We start from the raw sequence: 27113 nt of genomic DNA, 5'->3' as shown, positions 1-27113 counted from the left end.
GGTAAACAATTAATGGCTGTATATTTTAACAAATTTTTTATCTACACATGTTTTTAGGTGATGATCTGGTTGTGGAGGGACAAGCCGCGGAGCCATTTACCTCTGACAGTGCCCAGAGACTCATTGGTCAGATCATGGCCTGGAATGGCAAGATCGATCAGATGCAGAACAAGATGATTAACATGCAACGAGAACTGGACACTATGAGGCAGGAAATGAAGAACATGATCGATGTTTTAGGGAGAATCTAAGCCCCTTTTCCCTAAAACGAAAGATCATGTTCTTCATTTCCTTGTAAAAATGTTTTTAATGTTTTTAGAACATTGTTTTTAGAGGCCAAATTTTGAAGATGCACACGGTGTGTCAACATGTGCTATGTGCCATCAGAGGATCGCAATGGACGCATTTTGTGTTTGCAAACCCTTCCTCATTCTAGTATGTGAGAGGAAGGGATTGCACCCACCAAACACGTCCATTGATCACTCATGATGGTAGATAGCACATGTTGACATTACCAATTTTTGGTGTGCATCTTCAAAATTTGGCTTTCCCCCTTGTTTTCTGTAAATAGTTCAAAATTCGATTTTATGTATTTTTTTAAATTTTATTTTATATATATATATATATATATATATATATATATATATATATATATATATATATATATATATATATATGTTTACAAAAAAAAAATGTTTACAAAAACAAAACAAAACAAAAATAAAAATATCTAAAAAAGAGGCACTGGTTGGAATGTGCACTATTAAAAATTAAAAAAAAAGATGTGTGTGTGTGTGTGTGTCTACTTCTTTCAATACTCAATACCAGTTTGGGAAGTCATTTTGTGTTTTCTGTCACAAAGGGCCTTATTTACTATTGGCAAAAACCACTTTGCAATACAAATGCACTAGGACAGGAATATGCAATTAGTGGAAATCCAGCTGTTGCAGAACTACAAGTCCCATGAAGCATAGCAAGACTGACAGCCACAAGCACGAGACCCAGAGGCATGATTGACTTGTAGTTTTGCACCAGCTGGAGGTTGGCCAATTGCATATCCCTGAATTAGGAGAATGTAGGAGACAAGCACCGTGAAAAGCAAACAAGAACCAAACTTAAAAATTTGATCAGACAATACACATTTAAACAAAAATAAATTTTTATTGGTCAGCTGGCATTGGAATAGCCCCCCTACCATTAAAATAGGTGACATACCGGTCACGCACCTCACGTGCTGTTTGGGGGGCTAAGCCAGGATGGGCATGATCCAGTCCTGTGAGTTCAGGTAATATTAGTCCGGCCTCAGGCCCAATTGGTTGCAGGTACTGGTTTCCAGATAGTTTGCGTAAAAAATTGTGCAAAATGCAGCAGCAAAGAATTACATAGTTCAGTTTATACTCTGCTAAGTTGATTGCTGTCATAAACAGACGGAACCGGCTGGCCATAATACCAAAGGCATTCTCCACAACCCTTCTTGCTCTGGCCAGCCGGTAATTAAAAACACTCCTCTCCGGGGTGAGGGTCCTTTGGGTGAAGGGTTTCATCAGATGGTCACTCAGACCGAACGCTTCATCAGCAATAAAAACAAAAGGTAGACCCTCCACATTATCGGCATCTGGTGGCAAGTCCAGGCCACCAGTGATGAGACGGTGGCAGAACTCGGTCTGCCTAAACACTCCTCCGTCAGACATCCGGCCGTTCTTCCCCACATCCACATACAGAAAGTCACATTGTGCTGACACCACCGCCATTAACACCACACTATGGAACCCCTTATAATTCCAATAGTAGGACCCCGAATGGGATGGGGGCACAATCCTCACATGTTTCCCGTTGATCGCCCCTCCACAGTTGGGAAAGTCCCAACGGGCAGCGAATTGGGAAGCCACAGTCTGCCATTCCTGTGGCGTGGAAGGAAACTGGGGAGTCAAACTGGGGAGTCATTAAATCCAAACAATTCATAACAAAGAAAACTCAAAAACATTTTGGAACAACAGTTAAACAGAAATATTGAACACATTTTTCTGGAAAAAAAAAAAAAAGACGGCCCAATTCACAGATTACTCAGCCATCTGATGGACCAGGGGACATAAGTTAGGTGGGTGAGTGGGGTGGGGGCCTAATTAATGAGTATACAATCCCTGCAACCAATTTGAGTGGGGTGGGGGACTAATTAATGAGTATACAATCCCTGCAACCAATTTGAGTGGGGTGGGGGACTAATTCATGAGTATACAATCCCTGCAACCAATTTGAGTGGGGTGGGGGACTAATTAATGAGTATACAATCCCTGCAACCAATTTGAGTGGGATGGGGGACTAATTAATGAGTATACAATCCCTGCAACCAATTTGAGTGGGGTGGGGGCCTAATTAATGAGTATACAATCCCTGCAACCAATTTGAGTGGGGTGGGGGACTAATTAATGAGTATACAATCCCTGCAACCAATTTGAGTGGGGTGGGGGACTAATTAATGAGTATACAATCCCTGCAACCAATTTGAGTGGGGTGGGGGACTAATTAATGAGTATACAATCCCTGCAACCAATTTGAGTGGGGTGGGGGACTAATTAATGAGTATACAATCCCTGCAACCAATTTGAGTGGGGTGGGGGACTAATTAATGAGTATACAATCCCTGCAACCAATTTGAGTGGGGTGGGGGACTAATTAATGAGTATACAATCCCTGCAACCAATTTGAGTGGGGTGGGGGACTAATTAATGAGTATACAATCCCTGCAACCAATTTGAGTGGGGTGGGGGCCTAATTAATGAGTATACAATCCCTGCAACCAATTTGAGTGGGGTGGGGGACTAATTAATGAGTATACAATCCCTGCAACCAATTTGAGTGGGGTGGGGGCCTAATTAATGAGTATACAATCCCTGCAACCAATTTGAGTGGGGTGGGGGACTAATTAATGAGTATACAATCCCTGCAACCAATTTGAGTGGGGTGGGGGGCCTAATTAATGAGTATACAATCCCTATATATATATATATATATATATACATACACACAAAGGGTGTATACAAAGAGTATACAAAGGGTGGGGGGGGCAGTAAAACAGTACAATGGAGCTGACAATATGAATTAAAGAAAAACAGTCTCGGCTGTGGGTGTATAGGGGCCCAGGATTGCATGCTGGGGACGTTAGTGAAAGCAAATATGCACGTGGGACACAAAAAGTTAAAAAGCTAAAAAAATGAATAAAATGCATGCATTCATATAAAGGGGACATTCACAGCATATTCCTGTCATGGATATTAAAAGTCATGATGAAATTAATACAAACATACAATGCATATAATGCAATATTAAAAGAACAAACTTACCTTCATATATTCCTTCTGCAGGACCCGAATAATGGCAGAACAGGTCTCTGGAATAATGATCCCCAGAGCCTGGGGGGAGATGCCTGTAGAGAACTTGAGGTCCTGAAGGCTTCTCCCTGTCGCCAAGTAGCGCAACGTGGCGACGAGCCTCTGCTCCGGAGTGATGGCTTGCTGCATGCAGGTATCCTGCCTGCTGATATAAGGGGTCAGCAAAGCCAGCAGACGGTGAAAAAATGGGGTCCGTCATCCTGAGATAATTCCTGAAATCATCAGGATTATTCTCACGGATCTCACGGAGTAAAGGCATATGCGAGAATTGGTCACGCTGGCGCAACCAATTCTTTGTCCATGAACTCCTCCTCACCCTGTTCACAGACTGGGCTCGGGTCAAAGTATTAACCCCAACACCAAGCCCCAATATAGCACGAATTCGTTCCCGAGTACGTCCACTCTCCATGGCTTTGAAACGGTCGGCTGGACAAACAAGCTCAACTGAACGCACTGAAGAACAGCCAGACCTATGAAGAACGACCTGAAACCCAGAAACGAGCGGACCAGAAGCGCCTAACAACAGGTACCAACTGATCCACGCGTACCTAAAGACAGATACAAACCTCACAGGTAGACTGCGCCGCAGAAAACGGACAAATTAAGCTGAAGTCTGAAAAGCGCGAATCGTCTCTAACCAAACTTCTACTAACGCAAAGTCAGCAGAAGGAGCCCAAAGGGTGCTTTGCTGTGTCTTGGACTTCCTATTTCTAGTCCCGTCGTACGTGCTGTACGTCATCGCGCAAGCTTTCGGCGGACTGTTTGGCTATCCGTGTGTGGTCAAGTCCGTTCAGTGGAAAGTATGACGGACTGTCCGTCGGATTGTCTGACGGACTAAGTTGGCCATACAGTCCGCTCGTGTGTACGCGGCTTTAGAAGTAGCAGGAGTGTTAAGATTAACAGGGATGTTGAAGTCACCAAGAATGATTGTTGGAATTTCAGAGGAGAGAAAGTAGGGTAGCCAGGAGAAGTCGTCAAGGAAGTTTGATACCGGTCCAGGGGGCGGATAGATCACAGCAATTCTCAATGAAACCGGAGAAAATAAACGAATACAGTGAGCTTCAAATGAAGAGAGGGGCAGAGAGGGGGGTGGATGAATCAAACTCTTCACTATTGTTCACAAAACGCTTTAAGCATTTTTTCCATATACCCTGCATACACTTTTCTGTTACCTGCTCCCAAGCTGAGGCAAAGTTTTTTATGCATTGACAAATGTTGTAAGCTTTCCAAAAATCACGAAGGGTAACTTCATAATTTTCAGTTGCTGCTACAGCTTTGGAAAAGGTGTTGTGCAAATAGTAGGCCTTGAATGTTGCTATTGCTCCCTGATCCATGTGTTGTCGGGTAGCAGTTGTGTTTTTAGGCAAATACACTACCTTTACGTTTGGATATAGGTCAAGATTCTTTTTCCTAAAATAACGCTTGTCTGAGGGTATAACAGTTGGTGAACCAGTCATCAAATAAAGCTTGTGTCATAATAAGCAGGCAGTGTGTGCTTACTAACCTGCTTAAATCCACAATAACACCTATGTGGAAATCCCCAGAAGGAATGGACCAAGCTAAAAGCCAACATGTGTCCACAAATACAATTTTTTAATGGGAGGAGTCGACTTCAATGATCAAATGCTCAAACCCTACCTTGCCACAGGATGAACATACCATTGGTATAAAAAAAGTCTCAATTTATCTTTTTAATTTGACCATATATAACTCCTATAAACGAAACAAAGAAAATTTAGGTTTTCTTCCAAATTTTTGGTCTTTTTTTATTTATAGCGCAAAAAAACCCAAAAACCCATTGGTGATTAAAGCGGAATTCCGCCTGCAAAAAAAAAAAAAATTAAAAGTCAGCAGCTACAAATACTGCAACTGCTGACTTTTAGCTTTTTACCTGTCAAGGGCGTCCGCGATAGGAGCCTGTTTCCTACTTCGAATGCGCGAGTCGCACTGTGCGTTCTGAATGGTCCCTGCTGTTTTCTGGAACCTGTGTGTCTCCCAGAAGACAGCGGGGGATGGAGGAGGGGCCGGACATGGCGGATTCTGCAGTGCACTTTCGCCAGAAGTAGGAGCATATACCTGGATTAGACAGGTATCTGCCCCCCCCCCCCGAAAGGTGCCAAATGTGACACCGGAAGGGGGAGGAACCAGATCAGTGGAAGTTCCATTTCATATTGGTATATTTCATATTGGTACAGTCAGGGGTCGAGTCCTGTGGGAACTGAGTTCTTGTACTTTTTCTGCAGCAAGAAACACTGTTCCCATTTGCATCCCTCCTATGGGAGTGACTGCCATCAGTGGGGTGCCACAGATTGTGGGGGTGTCTGGCTGGCGCCTCTCAGGGGTGGCCGCTGGGCCACACGTCCATGTGGGGAAAGCAGCTGGGCTGCTCCTTCAGCCCGCACTGGTCACCCTGCCTATTTGGTCCAGCAAGTGGGTCAGGTAGCGTAAACTACCCAGTTGCGCTATGACGGCCTGAAGGGGGAAGGAGCTGCGATGAATCCCGATCCCATCGCCTGTTGCTGCCTGCCAGACGGGGAAAAAAGTAAATGCTTGCAGCAGCCTCCCTGCGTACCTGGATAGGAGGAGTGGCGGGGCAGCGGCATATAGAGGAATTGATCTTTCCATATTCCTGAAACCGCTGAATGCCTGCTTCTCCTCCTCTCCCTCTTGCAAGCATTTAGCGGCTGCAAGAGACCAATTCCTCTATATGCCACTGCCCCAGCCACTCCTCCTATCCAGCTTCTTTTTCTGCCCCTCATGCTCCTTAGCTCCCCCAGTGTTCTCTGCCCCTCTGTGCTCCCTTTCCCACCCAGTGCTTTCTAGTCCCCGCTAGTGCTTTCCATGTCACCCCCAGTGCTTTCCATGTCACCCCCAGTGCCCTCCAGTGCTCTCCACCCCCTCATGTTTCCCCCCTAGTGCTATCCAGTCCCCCCCAGTGCTTTCCAGTTCTATCCACCCCACTGTGCTCCCTCATGCCATCCAGTCCCCCCAGTGCTATCCAGTCCCCCCAATGCTTTCCAGTTCCCCCCAGTGCTTTCCAGTGCTATCCACCCCGCTGTGCTCCCTCATGCCATCCAGTCCCCCCAGTGCTATCCAGTCCCCCCAATGCTTTCCAGTTCCCCCCAGTGCTTTCCAGTGCTATCCACCCCCCTGTGCCCACCAGTTGTATCCAGTTCCCCCCAGTGCTTTCCAGTTCCTCCCACGCTCTCAACCCCCCTGTACTTCCCCCACTGCTATCCAGTCCCCCCTGTGCTTTATATCCCCCCTGGCTTTCTGGTTCCCTCCAGTGTTTTTCAGTTCCTCCTGTGCTCCCTTTCCTTCCCAGTTCCCTCCCCCCATCTTTGGTCTTTGGCACCCCCTTGTGTTCTTCGCCATCTCCAGTGCTATTTAGTTCCCCCATGATCTCCATCCACCCCCACCGTGCTCTTCTATACCCCCTCCCCCGGTGCTCTCCACCCCCTGCGCTCTCTGATCCCTGGTACTCTCCACCCCCCCCATAGTGCTCTCCAGACCCCCCCATGTTCTCCAGCTCCCACAGTGCCCTTTGGCTCCTCCAGTGCTCTCCATCCCCCCCATGCTTTCCACACCCCGCTCTCTCCAATCCCCAGTGCTCTTCAGCCCCCGTGGTGCTCTCCAGACCCCCCCCCCCCCCATTGCTCTCCAGCCGCCTTGTGTCTGCAGTCCCTGACCATCTCTTGCATCATGTCCTCAGTCTCTGACCATCTCCTGCACTATCTTTGCAATCTCTGATCATCCTGTAGTATGCCTGCAGTCTCTGACCATCTCCTGTATCATGTCTGTAGTCTTTGACCATCTCCTGTATCATGTCTGTAGTCTCTGACCATCTCCTGTACTATGTCTGCAGTCTCTGACCATCTCCTGTACTATGTCTGCAGGCTCTGACCATCGCTTGTACTATGTCTGCAGTCTTGGACCATTTCTTGTACTATGTCTGCAGCCTCTGACCATCTCTTGTACTATGTCTGCAGTCTCTGACCATCTTCTGTACTACGTCTGCAGTCTCTGACCATCTTCTGTATTATGTCTGCCATCTCTGACCATCACCTGTAGTATGTCTGTAGTCTGCAACCATCTCCTGTAGTATGTTTGCAGTCTCTGACCATCTCCTGTATAATGTTCTCAGTCTCTCACCATCTCCTGTATCATGTCCTCAGTCTCTGACCATCTTCTGTATCATGCCCTCAGTCTCTGACCATCTCCTGTATCATGTCTGCATTGTGAAAATGGATGAAGATGACTCTTGGTGGGGATGAGAGTTACATTGTGGAGAGCCTCTTCACTATGTAATCATCCTCATCCATTTTCCCAATGCAACTCCATCATCCTCATCCCCACCCAGAATCATCCATCCGTCTCCACAATTTATCCCCATCCTCACCCAGAATCATCCATCCCTCTCCACAGTGTATCCACATCCCCACCCAAAATCATCCATCCCTCTCCACAGTGTATCCCCATCCCCATCCAGCATCATCCTTCCCTTTCCACAATGTATCCCTATCCCCAGTCAGAATGATCCATCCCTCTCAACAGTATATCCCCATCCCCGCCCAGCATCATCTATCCCTCTCTACATTGTATCCTCATCCCCGCTCAGCATTATCCATCCCTCTCCACATTGTATTCCCATCCCCGCCCAGCATCATCTATCCCTCTTCAGGATTCTTGGCAGGGATGGGGATAAATTGTAGAGAGGAATGGATGAGGCTGGGCGGAGATGGGAATACATTGTGGAGAGGGATGGAGATAATTCTGGGCAGGGATGAGGATACATTGTAGAGAGGGATGGATGATGCTGAGCGGTGATGGGGATACATTGTGGAGAAGGATGGAAATTATTCTGGGAGGGGATGGGGATACATAGTAGAGAGGGATGGGACGGGGATACATTGTGGAGAGGGATGGAGATCGTTCTGGGCAGGGATGGGGGATACAATATGGAGAGGGATGGATTATGCTGGGCGGAGATGGGAATACGTTGTGGAGAGGGAAGGAGATAATTCTAGGTGGGGATAGGGATACATTGTGGAGAGGGATGGATGATGCTGGGCAGGGATGAGGATCATTCTGAGCAGGGATGGGATACATTTATTTTTGAGGTGGGGGGTGGAATCTTGGGTGAGTTCCTACAATTTCCCCTTGACAGGCACAGTGCTGCATGACTGAGTTATTGTCATTCAAAGTGTAAGAGCACTGAAAGATGAAAATTGGTCTGGGCAGAAAGGGGGTTTAAGTGCCCAGTAGGCAAGTGGTTAAGGTCACACTCAATGGTAAAAGATAGATTGTAGATTGTAACTGTTATTTCCCAAACTGTCGACAAAATCTAAGGCATCTTGTCTAGAGAGGCAATCAGATATTCCCTGGATCAACTGTACCTATAAATGTTAGTACCCAGTTATATTATGTACACCTAGGAAAGAATCCAGGCCTTTTATAAAGCAATCTACTGTGCTGGCCAGAACCACCTCTGGAGGGAGTCTATTCCACATTTTTACAGCTCTTACTGTGAAGACATTTTTCCATATTGGGAGATTAAATCTCTTTTCCTCTAGACATAAAGAGCACCCATCTGTAATGGCCTTAAAGTGAATAACACCAAGTTCACTATATGGACCCCTTATGTATTTGTACATGTTGATCAAATCCCTGTAAACGCAGTGGTCGGCATAGGAAGGAAGGAAACATAATGCAGCAGATTTTTTTTTATCCGTTCCGTTCTTTAAAACAGATTTCCCTATATGTAGATGGTCTGTTTTCTTTTTCTGCACTTGGGTATGCTGTTTCCATGGTAACTAGATAGATTTCAGCTCTGAAGCAATGAAGTAGATAAGGACATTAGCAATTAAGGGAAGCGTAAAAAGATGAAAGAAGAAAAGCAAGGAAGACTTAACATACACTCAAGGCTCAGTTTAATGGAAATCGGACTGACCATAACATATAAGTTACTAATCAAACATAATGATGCAATTTTTTACTCATTTTTACCATTTCAAATATTACGTGTTCCTTTCTCTGAGACTGGTTGCAATGGTTGCTTAAAGATAATAGTGACACAGGAATGGAAGTCTGCTTGTGTAATGTTTCATTAAATAGTCTGGGCTTTATTTATTAATAGTGCAAATGGCAGTAATCTAGCAAACAGCTCTATATAAGTTGCTTGTATTCGGGGTCCTTTTTGAGATTATTCAAGAGCAAATGTGCCGTGTGCAGCAGGAACCGTTTCTAAAGCCAACCATAGCACCATAATAGTAAAGACTACAGGGTTCTGGCATGCCTTTATGGTACCAAAAGCAACAGAAGGATACCCCATGCTCAAAGTATCACAGTAGTAAAGACTCTAAGATTCTGGTATTACACCTTTATGGTAACAAAATCAATGATAACAGAAGGATACCCCATCCACATAGATGGTACACGAGTCTACTCATTTTGCAAATAGTCCTGAGCCCCTTGTGTTCCTTGGAGTGTCCCCTCATGTAGGGGACAGCATACATAATTTCTGTGGCAAGCAGAATTTGAAGTTAACAATTTTACATTGCTCTAGAAAAAAGGACCTAAAAACTGTGACCCCTGGGCTAAATTCAGCCTGCTGAAAGATTTTATGTGGCCCTCTCATATAATGAGGCATGCTGATGGGGATCCAGTTGTAAGAGGAGAAATCTGATGGGGACCCAGATGTAAGGAGGGACTCCTTTGGGGACTTTTATGTAAGGGGAGATGCTAATGTAAGAGGGATTTTGATGGGGACTCTTATTTAAGGGGGCTATGATAGAGACCTAGATGTAATGGGGGGAATCTGTCGGGTTCAAGTTTATTTGAAAATTCTTTGCTTTGCTTTATTGAAGTTTTTTTCCCCTCTTGTCCTAAATCATATGCTGATTAAATTTGACTTGTTCATTTATAAAACTGACTTTTTTTCTGCCCAGGAATATTTGTGACCCTTGTACTGAAAAGTCTGGGGACCCCTGCTCTAGAAATGTTCACAACTATATACTCCTTTCACTAGGAGTTGGATTTATTCTACAGTATATGAGCTTATGTAGAAAAACTTCAGTAAATGGTGGGTGAATGCACAGTACCATCTCACTTTCTAGAGGCACAGCTCAGTGGACCCATCAAATGACAGGATGGGCATTGAAAGAAGCTGGCTACTTATTAGTTAGCGCTGGTTGTTCATTTAAAAAACTGGCATTGTGCAATGTATATTCACAAGCCTAGGACCTCCATTGAAAACTACATTCAGGCTCAAGCAGCATAAGCCTTTATAGCAATGCAAAATGTTCTGTATCCTCGCTTATTTCCTGTCTCCTAAAACAAATATAGAAAGTCATGGTTCACATTTGCTCAATATTTTATCAAAGCATCCTATAGATTTTTACATTTCATTTGTAGCACCTGTAGAAGCTGTATATGAGTGTGGAATTGTGAACAAGGTAACTTGATGTTTACATTTATTGCTATTTGAATCCAATTATTTTGAATCCAGTTTCCTGAGCTCTTCTGTGTCTTTACACTTCCCTCTGTAGTATGAGGTTAAGCTATGAAGTGCTTTGGTATCTCCATATTAATATTTATTCAGTGTTCCACCCCCTCCTCATAAGTGCCTTCTAACAAGTTTTAAATGTGTAAAGATTTTGTGATTTTGTCATGCTTCTTTGCATCCCAACCAAGTTCTGATGTCATTTTGTTATATTTTTGCTGATTATCTTTTGAGTTCAGTTTTCTAGCCCTGCTACTTGAATTTAATTTCTCCTTGGCTATATACTAATACATCGTCATCTGTGTTAAGCACGTAATGTTTAGCATACATGCGTGTTTCCTGCCTTTTTCTTTCAGCTTGTTGCTTATTGTCTTTGACCCCGATGCCTGTAATTTTTTGCCTTGCCTTTGTGTATATCTCTGTAAAATATTTCCGTATTTTGCTTTTTAAATCATTGGTTTAAGAGGGGTTAAATTCATGATTACATTTTTTACCCTAAAAAAACGTGCAAAAATTGAGATGACTGTGCATTGTTCTTCTGCTAAACCAACATTTCAAACATTGCTATCAGTCCTATCTGATTCATCTTTGTGAACTACAGACTCTCACCCCCCCCCCCCCCCATGTTATGGAGATGAGGAGAAGGCGAGGTATTACATAGTCTAAATGAGAAGAGAGCAGCTTAGGGTGACACTACTGCACCTTAATAGGCTTCCTTCACTATCACAATGAATTATAGTTTTTTTTTGTTTTTTTTTTTACCATAGGACACAAATTGTGTACTGGAAGGTGAAAATAAAGGAAATAAGCATGAAAAAGGAAAACAAATGCAGCCACCACATCAAAGGACTGGCAATATGCAATAAATTATATTTTTGTTCTTGTGTTTAGGTTCATTTTAAAGGCTTAGTTTACATTTCTAACTATGTTGCAACATAAAACGTGGTCACATTACCCAACCCCTCAAATCACCCCCACCCCCACTTATCTGAATGGTGGTGTACTTCTCCCTGTTGACTTCTGTCTGCAGTTGTTTGAATTTAGTGTGGTTTTGTGTAGCTCCACCCACACAGCTGCATCTTTCATTTAAAGGTCATTCACAGGGACCCGTTAATAAAAAGACATCAGGTCCCATCTGCCAAAAGAGCAGATGGACTTACAGAGCTCAATGGAGCAAAGGTGTGTTGATGCTGATGCACTTGTTGTCATTGTCCATGTCCTCCAGCCCCAGAATGGTACATAAGTATTTATTTCCTGAAATAATCAGTTCAATGTATTGACCATTATGCTGTATTTTCCTGATTCTGTAAGAATAACATTTGGCCTGAAGAGAAAATAGCCTAATAGCATTCGATTTTGTCCTCATTCACACAGATTGAATGTGCATGCAAAATCACAAGCTGAATATCACTGTAAAATTGTAAAAATACATCCATATGGGTTATCCAAAGAGAAAGCAAAGCAAGTCAGCTTGTTCTGCTGATTAATTTGTGTGATAGGAACCTCCAGCTTGACCATTTAATGACAAATGAGTCATATGAGGCTACATACATACATATTACTATTACTTTGTAATATTTCATTTTTTTTTAAACTAAAATGATAATCATGTTAGTTATACTTACCTTCTTTGTGCAATGGTTAGGCACAGAGCTGCCCCTTTCCTTGCCTTCTGGGGTCCCTTGCTGGCCCTTACTTCTGCTCTTCTTCTGTGTGTGCTATGGGGTAACACATGCGGGTGTACTCTCCATAAACACACACAGAAAGCTGCCCCCCCCCCCCCCCCAGCTCTCTTCTCACAAAAAAGAGCAGCCAGATGCACTGGGATATATAGCTGAATCGTTGGAGGACGTGGGTAAGTGTTTAGGGAGGGAGGGCATGCAGCTAATGCATTAATGTAAACAATATTTTAACTTTAGAACCACTTTAACTGTTTTACAACATACTACTTTAATCTTACACCCGAGAGTCCTCAAATAACTCAGTTAGGTTATATAGCCAGACCAGTATTCCTAATCTTTTTCAGACAGCATAATGACAGGAGTTGTACCAGCTGACTGGAGAAAAAACAATGTGGTACCAATATTCAAAAAAGGACAGAGAATTATTCCTGGAAACTACAGGCCAGTCAGCCTAACATCAATAGTAGGTACATTTTTGGAGTAGATGATAAGGGACTATATCCAAGAATTTACTGAAGAAAACAGTATCATTAGTAGTAATCAGCATGGGTTTACAAAGAGTCATTCATGCCAGACCTAATATTCTACAAGGAAGAGAGCTGCAATCTAGAAAGGGGGAGGCCTGCGGATGTGGTGTATCTGCAAAAGCATTCGATACAGTTCCCCATAAACGCTTGATAACCTGAGGCCTGCAGGCATTGTTCTTGGGTAGAAAACTGGTTACAGGGGCGTGTCCAAAGGGTGGTGATAAATAATGTGTACTCAGACTGGTCTGAAGTGGTAAGTGGGGTACCCCAGACTCTGTCTTGGGATCAATTCTGTTTAACCGCTTGAGAACCGCGCTATAGCCGAATGACGGCTACAGCGCGGACCTCGTTTGCTGGGACTACGTCTATTGACATTGTCCCGTGCACGAGCAGCCTGCGCGCCCCCTGAGGGGCGCTGGCGGGGCGCTCTGTGATCAGCGAGTCTATGAGACTCGCCTGATCACGGATCGAAGCAAGGGGTCGATCCCAACCCCTTACCACGTGATCAGCTGTCATCCAATGACAACTGATCATGTGAGCATAACAGAGTCGGTAATCAGCTATTTTCCTCCTCGCGCTGACAGCGCAGGGAGAAAAAAAAAGCCAATCACCGGCGGCCGTGAGAGGGACTTCAGTCCCGATCACGGCCAAGTCATCAGTGCCCACCTGCCCCCTGCCAGTGCATCATACATATAGTAAAAGTGCCACCCATCAGGACCACCCCTTAGTGCCCATAGTGCCACCCATTAGTGCCCATAGTGCCACCCATCAGTGCCCACAATCTGCCTCAACAACAGTGCTGCACCTCATATGCCACATATCCGTGCCCATCAGTGTTATCTACCAGTGCCCATCAGTGCCCAGCAGTGCCGCCCATCAGTGCCCAGTAGTGCCACCTATCAGAGCCACCTATCAGTGCCCATCAGTCTCATCTATCAGTGGTACCTATCCGTGCCCATCCATGCCATCTTATCTGTGCCCATCTTTGCCCATCAGTGCCTCCTTATTTGTGCCCATCAGTGCTGCCTTATCTGTGCCTATCAGTACCGCCTTATCTGTGCCTATCAGTGCCATCTTAACCATGCCTATCAGTGCCCACCAGTGCAGCCTATCAGTGCCCACCAGTGCCACCTCATCAGCGCATTTCAATGAAGGAGAAAAATGACCTGTTTGCAAAATTTTATAACAAACTATTAAACATGATTTTTATTTTTTTTTGCATCTTTTTTTGTTTGTTTAGCAAAAAATAAAACTCCCAGCTGTAATTAAATACCACCAAAAGAAAGCTCTATTTGGAGGGGGCGGAGCTAGCCGGAGTCCAAGATGGAGGCGTAGTAGAGGAGCTCCTGACTCAGCGGGGAAGAAGCGGCTAACAGCACCCATCCCGATCGCTCATTCGGGCATCCACGGCGGCGATCCAGACCCCCGACAGTCAGGGATCACTACGCTGACATGCCGGGGAAGAAACGCAGACCGGGAGGGCCAGCAAGGCTCACGGAATACTTCGCCTATGAAGGGAAGCAAGATGGCTCCGGCCATACTTCCACGCCGTCCATCGCGGCCTCCAGCCGCAGAACGCAGCATGGGAAGCACAAAAGGAGCAGCCCTCTGGGTGATCCGAAGTCCCCACCTGCCACACCGTCCTCAGGGAGCCCGGAGAAGGCGCGATTCAAGCCGGATGACGCGGATGGCATCCATGAGGTGAGCTCCCTCTTAGACTCAGGGGATGACACTAGGGAGTTGCCAGACTCCATAGACACATTCCCCACTATCGGCCAACCAGTTATGGACACTGTGTTAAAGGAGATGCTGGTATCTTTGAGGGGCTCATTGAATTCAGATATGGTTGCATGCATGCACAAATTTGGGAAAGATCTACAGTCTGTAACTGCTAAAGTGACCCATATTGAACACAGAATGGGGGAATACGCTACAACTATTAATGAGCTGGTTGACGCTAATGAAGCGAAGGATGATGAGATAGAAGATATCAGAGCTAAAATGGCGGACATTGAAGATAGGTCTAGGAGGAATAACGTGAAGATCAGAGGGGTACCCGAGTCGGTGCAACAGCAGGAGTTGAGGGAATATGCAGTACAGCTTTTCATGGCCATTCTGCCGGACCTGAAGGAGCTTGACTTCACAGTGGACAGAATCCATAGACTCCCGAAACCCAGCTACCTATCTGACAACATCCCCAGAGATGTCATTCTCCGCCTGCATTTTTTCCACACGAAGGAAAGACTCATGCTAGCCACTAGGCAGAAGGACCAGATTCCTCACGAATACTCTCATCTGCAATTCTATGCGGATCTCTCTCACTACATGCTGCAAAAACGCAGAAACATGGTTACTTTGACGAAAGCACTCAGAAATTAAAATAAGCTACAGATGGGGTTTCCCCACAAAACTGATAGTCACGAAAGATGGTAAGGAATATGTAATGGACTCCATCCCCAAGGGCATGGCCCTGTTGAGTTCATGGGGGATCATTGCAGAAACTCAGAAGCTTCCCCGACAGGGCAGCCCCTGTGATGAGCAGGATACAGAATGGCGCACTGTTAACCACAAAAACGCCCGCAAACACACCTGATTGGGAATAGGGATCCTTCACTCCTCACCCGCTCAGGAGGCATTGTATCACTCCGTAAAGTTGGAATCAACTTTTCCCCCAAGTTATTACTACTTGAGTGGCATCATGTCACACTTTTTCGCATTTTTGTTATGTTTGACCTTTCTACTACTTCTGATTTTTTTTTTTACATGGTTGGTGGCACTTGTCCACTCAGTTATTTGTTGACTCTCACCTTATTTTTCTATTTGAATGGTCAGTCGTCTCTTCCCTCCCAGATGCGAGGCAAGCTTCCATCCTATGCCATCTGAATCCATTAGAGCATCGGCCTGAGAAGCTCCTACGAAACCCACGTTGGCGCAGAGCAACAGTCGTACGTGTGAGACGCTCCCACTTGGTAAGCACTTTCTCTACAATCATCTTCCATGGCGGTTAAATTTTTATCAATCAATGCCAAGGGCCTTAACCACCCTGCTAAACGCAGGTCTGTCTGGAAAGAAGCCCTCCAAAGGAACTGCGACATCTTGTGCGTGCAAGAGACTCACTTTCAGAGCACTGCACCTCCAAAATGCACCCATCCCAAATTTCCCCATGCCTTCTTCGCCAGTGCGGACCAAAAGAAAAGAGGGGTAATGGTGGCGGTCAGAGACACTGTAGCATTTAAATTACACAAAATTGAGGAGGATCCTCAGGGCAGATTTTTAATTATGATCTGTGAAATTAACTCTTCACTTTATACACTGGCGAACATCTATGCCCCTAATGCAGGTCAATCCAATTTTTTTAACAAACTTATGAAGAAAATTCATCAAGTACTTCAAGGCTCCTTGCTGATCTGCGGGGACTTTAATTTGGCTCCAGATCACAAGCTGGACTCTACATCACATCCTAAAAGACCTCAACCTTCTCTTCTCCCATTTTTGCGTAAGCACTCCCTTTTTGATGCGTGGAGATGTTTGAACGCCAACGCCAGGGACTTTTCATTCTTTTCTCATAGCCACAAAACATATAGCAGGATCGATTTGTTTTTGATTGACAAGCAATTACTGTTTCAATGTAAATCTGCGCAGATCCACGACATAACTCGGTTGGACCATGCTCCGGTGGAGTTGCAAGTGGGGAATCCTACAAACAGAAAAAACGCTTTTATTTGGAGAGCAAATCCCCGACTCCTCCACCATGGTCCGACCAAAGAATATGTTCAGAAAAGACTATCTGAATTCTTTGATACTAATACAGGCTCAGTATCAGATCCTTTTATTCTCTGGAATGCACACAAGGTGTTCGCCAGGGGAGTACTGATCCAGCAAGGGGCGAGGGCTAAAAGGGAGAGGCAGCAGCGGACCTCGGCTATTATTGAAACATTGAAGTCCCTAGAGACCAAAAACATGCGAAACACGACTCAAACCTTGACAGACCAACTCACGCTGCTAAGAACAGAATTGAGAATGAGCCTTCTGGAGGACTTTGAGAAAGCCTCCAGGAAAATGAAATTGACTTACTACACTAGTGGTAATAGAGCGGGCAAACTGCTAGCGCATAAATTAAAGGGGTATAGACATAGGACCCACATTCAATATGTATTACACCATGAGACAAGGACTAAACTACAGCACCCACAAGATATAGCGGATGCGTTCAGTAACTACTATGGCTCCTTATACAACCTTAAAGACGACTCTACTATAACACAACCGTCCACTACCGCTATAGACAACTTCCTACACGCTTAACCTCCCCAAGCTTACGGAGGATCATTTACACGTGCTAAATAGTCCCATCACTGGCGTGGAAATTGGCCAATTAATAAAGGGACTACCTTTAAACAAATCTCCGGGCCCAGATGGTTTCCCTGGGGAATACTATAAATCCTTTCAAGATATATTAATCCCTCATATGGTGGAGGTGTTTGGGTCTGCTGCTGCCTCCTCCTCGTTCCCTCAGGAAATGTTGAAAGCCACTATAGTTGCATTGCCGAAACCGGGTAAAAGCCCGGACTCACCGCAGAATTTTCGTCCGATATCATTGCTGAATAATGATGTTAAAATTTATGCTAAGCTTATGGCCACAAGGTTAATGCACATCCTGCCTGAGTTGATCGATGTGGATCAATCGGGATTTACTAAAGGGAGGCAGTCCTCCGATGCTACTAGGCGCCTGATCAGAGTGATTCATGCAGTTAATAAAAGTGGAACGCCTTCTCTGCTCCTTGCACTGGACGCAGAGAAGGCGTTCGATAGAATACATTGGCAGTTTCTTTCTCAGGTGCTGCGGGGGTTTGGTTTTGTCGGTGCAATATACTCCGCCATAATGGCCTTATACTCCAAGTCGTCGGCTCAGGTACTTGTGGCAGGGGCTCTATCTAAGCCGTTTCAGATTACAAATGGGACGAGGCAGGGGTGCCCTCTGTCACCCCTGATCTTTAACCTACTGATGGAACCTCTCGCTATCTATTTGAGATCGCATCCACATATACATGGTGTAAGCATTGGGGGGAGGGAGCACGTCATCAGCTTGTTTGCAGACGATATTATTCTGATGCTTACAGATGTTGAGGACTCTTTAGAAACGGTGCATAAAGCCCTACAAGATTTTAATGACATATCATACTACAAAATAAATGCAAGCAAATCTTACATACTGAACTTAGGAGTCCCGAACCACTCCAAGAACAAATTGGAACAGAGGTTCCCGTATATATGGAGCCAGGATGGGATTAAGTACCTAGGCATAACTCTCACTTCCAAGACGGATGGGCTGGTAGCAGCTAACTATACTCCAATGCTAAACAAGCTTGAGGGGAAGTTGAAAGCCATTTCCATGACAGAATTGTCATGGTTGGGAAAATTGGCGGCTTTTAAAATGCAGATTCTACCTCAAATATTGTATGTCTTTCATACGCTTTCTATACCATTACCCAACTCATATTTCCAGGCTATACAATCTGTACTGAACAGGTTTGAGTGGCAGGGGAAAAAGGCTACCTGTGCCTTCAGTAAGATGATCAAGCATAAGAGAGCGGGTGGGGTGGGCCACGTCCATATCCAGGATTACTATTTTGCAGCAATCCTGACCCAACTTAGACATTGGATTATCCCCAATCCCGACCAGAGGAAACTATGGTCGGATATTGAAGAGACACAACTTTCCTCGGGTACGTTGAAAGATTTCTTACTTACAGCACACTCACATTCTTTTCTAAATACCCAATTGTCACCTACTATATTGGCCGCCCTGAGGGCTTGGCTGTATTTTAAAAAACATTGTAGAGGGGCGGGCACTGTTTCTCCCCTGAAATTACCCATGTCGGCGATCAGATACCTGATACCGGACATTAATATGAAATCATGGGAAGACCGAGGCATCCACTTTCTAGAAGACATCATGGCAGATTCACGTATTAAGCCATTTTCCTCTCTTTCCCGGGAATTTAGCCTGCCGGAACGGGAGTACTACAGATACTTACAGCTTTCACAGCTCCTCAAGAAAGACACTAACGTAAAGTTTTTACTTCCCTCTAATTTGCACTGATTTTACACGGATAAACAAAACAATTCGAGGGGGATTTCCATAATTTACATGGGTCTTCAGGGGAAAAACCTGTGCGAGAAATCGCACAATATGGAGGCATGGGAGATGGAACTGGGAAAGGCTTTTCTGATAGAACAATGGGAGAGGGCGTTCAAATTGACACACAGGTCCACTAAAAGCACTAATCTGCGAGAAATGCAGCAGAAAATCACACTTAGATGGTACTTAACCCCAAGCCGCCTCTCGAAAATTTATCGCACAACATCGTCTGAGTGTTGGAGGAGTTGCGGGGGGATATGGATCTTTGAGTCATATCCTCTGGCAATGTCCTAAGCTAGGCCCACTTTGGAAACAAATTGAGCGAGCTATCTATAACATTACAGGTACACAAGGGAAACTGGACTGTTAGCTACCAGATTAATTATCCTTAGGCACTGGCGGGATACCGTAGCCCCATCCCTCTTGGAAGTCATGACTACTGTACACACACATAGCCAATACGAAATTCTGCATTCTTCCACACTAGGGAAGTATGAGGAAACATGCGAGTTATGGGCTCCATGGCACAAGTGGTACTTGACGTATAGCAATAAGGGTCAGCCCGCCTTCACTGGGAGTGAATAAGGGAATAGGTAACGCTACTTTTATCTCGTGACTGACTTTATGGTTTCAAGTTTTAAGTTTTGAGTTGTTATTAAAATTGTTACTCGATTTTCAAACCATTTGATTAATGATAAATTGCAGTCGGATAATGTGATTTCAGTAATTTTCAAAGTGCATTTTGCTACCACAAGCTCTTCCGCTTCACCCTTTACCTAACAGACTGAATCACAGCGGGGGAGTACCCGCTCGGGGGATGCGATCTCCTAATGGGCTCGCTTGAGTCCACCCGGGCGGGTAGGCCCTACATACCATCCAAGTCCCTACGTGTATTTGTACAGTGCACGGGGGGTGTCACTATTTTGATAAAGAATCGCTATATGCTGGTTGCGGATTTGTATATCCAAGTGTAACTAACTGTCGAAGCATGTACTGACTGTAATTTGTATGCTTTTGTATGTTTTTTTTTTCTATAAAACTCTAATAAAAATTATTTGAGAAAGAGAAAGCTCTATTTGTGAGGAAAAAAAATATAAAAATTTCATTTGGGTATAGTGTTGTATGACTGCGCAATTGTCATTCAAAGTGCATCAGCGCTGAAAGCTGAAAATTGGTTTGGGCAGGAGGGGAGTTTAAGTGCCCAGTAAGCAAGTGGTTAATTTATTCATAAATAATATAGAGGATGAGATGAATAGCTCAATCTCAGTTTTAGCGGATGACACAAAAATAAGCAGGGCAATAACTTCATATCAGGATATAGAAATTTTACAGAAAGACCTGTACAAAATAATGGGGTGGGCAGCTACATGGCAAATGAGGTTTAATGTGGAGAAAGGTAATGCACTTGGGGGCTAAAAACATAAACGCAAACTACTCACTGAGGGGGAAGAACCTCTGGGAGAATCAAAGATAGACAAAGATCTGGGGGTTCTAGTAGAAGACAGATTAAGCAATAACATGTAATGCCAAGCTGCAGCTACCAAAACCGGCAGAGTTTTAGCATTCATAAAAAAGGGGATATATTCCAGAAATAAAACTATAATCCTGCCACTTTATAAAACTGTGGCTAGGCCTTGAGTATTCTGTCCAGTTCTGGTCCCCAGTCCTCAGAAGAGATGTGCTGGAGCTAGAGAGAGTCCAAAGAAGGTCAACGGAAATAATAAGCAAACTGGAGGACCTCAATTACGAGGAACGACTACAAGCACTAAATTTATTCTCACTGTAAAAGCAACAATTCAGAGGGGACATGATAGGGATTTACAAATACCTCAATGGTGATCCCAGAGTAGGAAAAAAACGGTTCAGTCTGAGGGAGTGTAAGAGGACACATGGCCAAATAATGAGATTAGAGGAGAAGCGGTTTAACCTTAAACTGCGCAGGAGGTTTTTCACTGTCAGGGTGATAAGAATGCGGAACGCTCTTCCACAAATGGTGATAGCAGCGGGGAGTATTAATATTCTTAAAAGACTCTTGGATGTGCATATTAAAGAACACAACATACAGGGATATGCAAAATGATTATAGACACTGACACATGTACACCTACAGAAATTGATCTGGATGGACTATTGTCTGTATTCAACCTTATCCACTATGTAACAATGTAACTATGTAACCGTTTTTTCTAAGATTATTTTCTGCTTCAATCAAGGGTTTATCTACACATTGCTTGTGTTGGTATCTTTATGCAGAAGCATAGTTTCAGCAACAATTTTGGAGGCTATATTCTGACTATGCCAGACTGGATAACTGTAGGACCTGCCTGCAATGCGACTTTTGGGCAATAGGCTCTGCTTGTAGCTCCTGTCAGAACTTGTGTTCATTAGCTGCAGAGTGCGTTTCACATCCAGAGCTGTGGCACAGCCTCTGGTGTGACCCAGCCTCTGAAGACTTATTTATGAATAGCTATTTAATTCTCCCTTGTTCTCAGAAGTTGGTTTGTGAGTACCCTATGTTTATACCTGTATTTTCATTTAGGGTGTAGCTGAAAAGCAGTGCAACATGTCAGTTTCCAATGGCAGGGGGAATCCAAAAATCCTAAATCCGATCTGAGGAGGACTTTATTAAAATCAGGCCACTCCCACTGCTGTTCAGTGTCCTGTCTTAATAGGCCACCCAGTGTTAATGAGGAAGTGAAGACTCCTCCAGCTCCTTGCACAGATATAAAAAGCTGCAGGGGCTGGCACAGTGAGGATAGTGGGGGGGATTTAACTACCCAGTAATGGCACTGCTGGAACAGTTAAAGGGCAAAAATAATTAACCTATTACAAGACAATTTTATTGTACAGTTCATAGGGGCCCCAACTAGAAATGATGGTCTACTGGACCTGGTAGTCTCTAATCATGCTGAGCTTATTACTAATTGTATTATAATTATTACTACTGCAAAATATATTCCCATGGGCAATACGTTTAAAAGGCTAAAGGTCAAAAGAAATAAATTATAAGAAAAGAGATTTTAACAAATATAAAAATAAAAGAACACTATCATCATTTAAATGTTACAAGAAATATAAAATAATATGTAAACAGGAAATTAAGACCACAAAAATTCTAAATGAACTACAGATTGCCAAAGAGAGTAGGACAAACCCTAAAGAAATCTTTAAATATATTAATAGTAAAAAGGTCTGAGCGTGTAAGCCCTTAACAAAATAATCTGGAGTAGGTGACTGGGGACAAAGAGAAGGCAATATTATTACCCACTTCCCGTCCGGCCTATAACAGAATGACGGCCGGGCGGTGGTTCAGTTACCCTGACTGGAGGTAGGGTAGGCACAGATCTCTACGGTAAGCCCACAGCGGGCAATACATTGCTCCATGCCTCTAGTGCCCATCCTCGCTCTCTAGTACGCAGCATTCCATATGCCCCATACATCAGGCTACGTTGTAACTGCACAGAGGATGGGAATTTTTATATCCAGGCTGCTGCCGTACGTGAGCAGCTCTTGGCACTGGGTATACCCGGACCAATCTTAGGAAGGCCTTTAACAAGGCCTCTGCAAGGACTAGATCATCTCTACTCTATGGCCCCCTCATGTAAAGCAACCAGCAACTGTCACCAAATTCTCTGCTCACCACAGTGTACTACGGAGCCTCCTTTTGGATCACTGGCACCTCTTAACTGTCCACCACATGTTGGGGAAGTACATCAGGCCCCAACTGGAGCTGGTGTTCCGTAGGGCAAACTCTCTTCGTGATAGACTTAACAGTAGCCACTATTGTGTGGCATGCCCAACATTCATGGCCCCCCGGGGTACCTTCTGCTGTGGCCACTGCCCACGGTATCCCTGGATCCTAGAGGGCACTACGTTTGTGCTCCCCAATGGAGAACTTTTTTTCATCTCCCAAACATGCCAATTGCGGCACTAGGGGAATTATCTATCTCATGATATGTACCAATGCATTTTATGTAGGCAAAACTATTAGAGAGCTGAGACAAATAATGGGTGACCATCTGTACTACTCATCCAGTGGGAAATTTACCACTGTGGGATGCCATATAGGCCTACATCATAGGTTCCAGTCCGGAGTGGTTACGTTTATGGTCCTAGAGGTGGTTCCAGAGGATCCGCAGGGGGGGGGGATTGGGATCGATCGATCCTTAGACGGGATACCATGTGGATAGAGAGATTAAACGCTCTTACACCACCATGCCTAAATTAAGCTCTCTCATATAAAACCTTCCTATGAAATAATTACATTTTGCATAATTCCCAATCTCCTATCCCCAATTACCAACCCATTCCCCTTTATTCCCCCTCTCTTCCCATACCTTCCCCCACCCTCTTTAATTTCCTTGTTGCTGCCTGCCCCTCTTGTTTTATCCATTTTTATCCAACTCCATGTGCAATAATCATTGCTGAGTAGTTTTTTCCTGATTAGTATTGTTTAATCTGTTATATAAGATCCGTATAACCATTGTATGGGATCCCTGCGGTGAGATCTTTTTATTGAGAATCAACTTATTTTATGCAAATTTTCTATTTTCTGTATTGTAAGGATGCTGCTACGTAACTGCATTGTGTTATGCCCTGCAGTTACTGCTCGACATACAAACCCCTGTTGTAACTAAATATATGTTTTACCTTTCTTTACCTTAGAACAATCCCTGGATGAGTGTGTAGTGTAAGGTAAATATTTTCCTCCATGGCAGACATGTGTCTATCCAGGAAGGGGGAGTGCCCACGGTGTTGACTGTGGGAGGCTTTTCCCTTCCTACCTTGAGGGACGGCTTACAGCCACCTCCTCACTTGGTGTGGCATCGACCAGGCATGCTCAATGTGGATAGACGGACCCGGTGACGTTAGCCGGCGTTATTGCTGTGGGCCAGGTTGGAGACATTTATAGAACACATTGAGCGGCCCACAGTCAGACAGCTGCAACCGGGGGCAAATGTGACAGATTGGCTGGCCATGGTGAGTATGTTACTCAGCTTACACAAGCTGTGACATATGTTAGTGGCATCCTCCACCAGGGTGGTGGCTGGATGCTGCACATATGTGGATCTGCATCGGATTGTCAGCCAACGTGGCTTTACGTACTGTCCCTGGCTGTCACGTTCCAAATTCTTATGCACTGTTATATCTATGTTACAGAATATCATTGCTAACTAAGAATGACTCATCTAGAGCACCTCCAGTCTTTTTGTTGCTATACTATACTTGGGTAGTCAGCCAGGCCAGAAGTCAGGGATCCAAGTAGCAACAGCAAGCAGGATAAGGAGCCAGAAGGGATGTCAGCAAGCCAGTCCTTAAACAAACCGCAGGAGATGGTTTCTAGTGATGTGACCAAAGCGAAGGCAGAGGTGAAGTGAGCTGGAAGGCTTTAAGTAGGCAGGTCAGACGAGCATCATCAGGAACAGCTGGTAACTGGAGAGAGAAGAGAGCTGGCAATTAGCCGACAGCTGAGCAGCCAACCCAGAGAAGGAAGGGCTAAGCCAGCCCTAACACACAGAATGAAATAAGAGGAAAAATAGACTTGGCGCTATACCATTTTAGAGTCAAAATGAATAAATAATTATAGTTTGTTTAGATTTTCCAGCGTGCTGGTAAGTAATAAAAAATTAATAAATAATAATAGTGAAAATGAACAACTATCCGTGTTATGCCCAACAGTAATCTCTAGTAATTATTCTTATATATATGCTTCACAATAAATATCAATAAGCCATAAAAATCAATAAGCCATAAAAACATATAAAACATGCAATTCCTAAATTAAAATATTAAAGTGCAAGTGCCAGTGAAAAAAGCATGTGCCAGTGTTTGAATGTACAAATTCAATTACAAAATAAATATCCAATCAATTATCCATTTTGCATATCATATATCCATTAGTGCACATATTAAATACCATGTGGCGAAAAGTCCGTGAATAGATGGAATAAAAAATGTAAATAAAACAGGTGAACAAAACCTGGGAAGTTATAAAAATTAATAATGAATATTAAAACGGAAAAAATGTGATAAAAATTGATTTAAAAATTGATAATAAAAAAATAATAGTGAAAAAACAGTGAAAAAATGGTGAAAAAATTGTGAGAAATTCTTCTATGAGTGTTTTTTTTTTATCACATTTTTTCCATTTTAATATTTGTACATTCAAACACTGGCACATGCTTTTTTCACTGGCACTTGCACTTTAATATTTTAATTTAGGAATTGCATGTTTTATATGTTTTTATGGCTTATTGATTTTTATGGCTTATTGATATTTATTGTGAAACATATATACAGGTCCTTCTCAAAAAATTAGCATATTGTGATAAAGTTCATTATTTTCTGTAATGTACTGATAAACATTAGACTTTCATATATTTTAGATTCATTACACACAACTGAAGTAGTTCAAGCCTTTTCTTGTTTTAATATTGATGATTTTGGCATACAGCTCATGAAAACCCCAAATTCCTATCTCAAAAAATTAGCATATCATGAAAAGGTTCTCTAAACAAGCTATTAACCTAATCATCTGAATCAACTAATTAACTCTAAACACCTGCAAAAGATTCCTGAGGCTTTTAAAAACTCCCAGCCTGGTTCATTACTCAAAACCGCAATCATGGGTAAGACTGCCGACCTGACTGCTGTCCAGAAGGCCATCATTGACACCATCAAGCAAGAGGGTAAGACACAGAAAGAAATTTCTGAACGAATAGGCTGTTCCCAGAGTGCTGTATCAAGGCACCTCAGTGGGAAGTCTGTGGGAAGGAAAAAGTGTGGCAGAAAACGCTGCACAACGAGAAGAGGTGACCGGACCCTGAAGAAGATTGTGGAGAAGGACCGATTCCAGACCTTGGAGGACCTGCGGAAGCAGTGGACTGAGTCTGGAGTAGAAACATCCAGAGCCACTGTGAACAGGCGTGTGCAGGAAATGGGCTACAGGTGCCGCATTCCCCAGGTCAAGCCACTTTTGAACCAGAAACAGCGGCAGAAGTGCCTGACCTGGGCTACAGAGAAGCAGCACTGGACTGTTGCTCAGTGGTCCAAAGTACTTTTTTCGGATGAAAGCAAATTTTGCATGTCATTCGGAAATCAAGGTGCCAGAGTCTGGAGGAAGACTGGGGAGAGGGAAATGCCAAAATGCCTGAGGTCCAGTGTCAAGTACCCACAGTCAGTGATGGTCTGGGGTGCCATGTCAACTGCTGGTGTTGGTCCTCTGTGTTTTATCAAGGGCAGGGTCAATGCAGCTCGCTATCAGGAGATTTTGGAGCACTTCATGCTTCCATCTGCTGAAAAGCTTTATGGAGATGAAGATTTCATTTTTCAGCATGACCTGGCACCTGCTCACAGTGCCAAAACCACTGGTAAATGGTTTACTGACCTTGGTATTACGGTGCTCAATTGGCCTGCCAACTCTCCTGACCTGAACCCCATAGAGAATCTGTGGGATATTGGGAAGAGAAAGTTGAGAGACGCAAGACCCAACACTCTGGATGAGCTTAAGGCCGCTATCGAAGCATCCTGGGCCTCCATAACACCTCAGCAGTGCCACAGGCTGGTTGCCTCCATGCCACGCCGCATTGAAGCAGTCATTTCTGCAAAAGGATTCCCGACCAAGTATTGAGTGCATAACTGAACATAATTATTTGAAGGTTGACTTTTTTTGTATTAAAAACACTTTTCTTTTATTGGTCGGATGAAATATGCTAATTTTTTGAGATAGGATTTTTGGGTTTTCAGGAGCTGTATGCCAAAATCATCAATATTAAAACAAGAAAAGGCTTGAACTACTTCAGTTGTGTGTAATGAATCTAAAATATATGAAAGTCTAATGTTTATCAGTACATTACAGAAAATAATGAACTT

The sequence above is a fragment of the Lithobates pipiens genome, unplaced genomic scaffold (genome assembly GCF_037356315.1).
Source record: "Lithobates pipiens isolate NorthernLeopardFrog02 unplaced genomic scaffold, aLitPip1_a1.2 Scaffold_18, whole genome shotgun sequence".
NCBI classification, from domain to species: Eukaryota; Metazoa; Chordata; class Amphibia; order Anura; family Ranidae; genus Lithobates; species Lithobates pipiens.
This window is presented reverse-complemented; position numbering follows the sequence as displayed.